Source organism: Monosiga brevicollis, genomic scaffold (assembly GCF_000002865.3).
Source record: "Monosiga brevicollis MX1 MONBRscaffold_32 genomic scaffold, whole genome shotgun sequence".
Classification (NCBI taxonomy): domain Eukaryota; class Choanoflagellata; order Craspedida; family Salpingoecidae; genus Monosiga; species Monosiga brevicollis.
The window spans coordinates 545,477-546,506 of NW_001865069.1; positions in this window are offsets into that span (position 1 = coordinate 545,477).

The window sequence follows — 1,030 nt, forward strand, 5'->3', positions numbered from 1 at the left end:
AAGCCTGCATCAAGGTGGGCGCTGCCCTTCGCCGAGCCGAAAAGGAGAAGCGCGACTACTACACCGGTTTCAACCATGGAAAAACTCTGATCGTCCCTGCGGCGATGACGACAACCGGTGGGTTCGCCTCCTCCTTTGTGGATCTGCTTGGTCAGCTCGCCCGCTGCGCCGAGGCCCGTGGTGTGTACCAGCCGGGGCTGGATGAGGCCTTTGTTCCCCGGTGGAAGGGTCGCTTTGCGGCGCTGGTCCATCAGATGAACGCTGACCACATCCAGCGCCACTTTGGCGGTGTCTGCCTGCGCTCGTCGTAGGTAGGCACCGTCTCGGGGGTCCCTCTGTGGGGATCTGTCAGGCTCCAGCACGTCTGGAGGCCGTCTTTGGGTTGCGAGGAAGCGCGTAGGTTTGAGGAAGCGTTTTGAGAGAGGTTTGAGAGACGTCCGTCGGAGCGGAGCGAAAGCTTTGGTGGTGTCTTGAGGTCAATTGAACCAGCTGCGGTCGGCAAGCATTCACAGTGACCAGACCAGGTGCACCGTTAGAATAGCTGTAGAGTCGCTCAATCCCGAGGATAGGGAAAGGTCACAAGAGAGCAGAGCACACAGGAGAGCAAGGGGAAGACAGAATGGCAGAGGGCTTGACGTACCTGCGGTCGGCAAGCATTCACAGTGACCAGACCAGGTGCACCGTTAGAATAGCTGTAGAGTCGCTCAATCCCGAGGATAGGGAAAGTGCAACTCGTGCCCGACCGCAGGTGTCACAACAAAGGGAAACAACAGTAGCCACAAGCTTATTGCCCCAGGGCAGCTGCCCAGGCATCGTGGGGACCGCGTCACACGCGGTGTTTACTCATGTGACTGCCACGAGGAGGATCAAGCCCAGGGGGTCCAAAAGTAGGTGTCAATGTGTGAGGTCGTCGTAGCTATGGAATACCAATAGGAAGACCCATAGCGACCGATGCTGAGTGTGTGCGAAAGCAGTGGGAGTGTTCAAATGCGTGGAAGCACGGATTTGACGCTAACACCCCCCCTCGCCA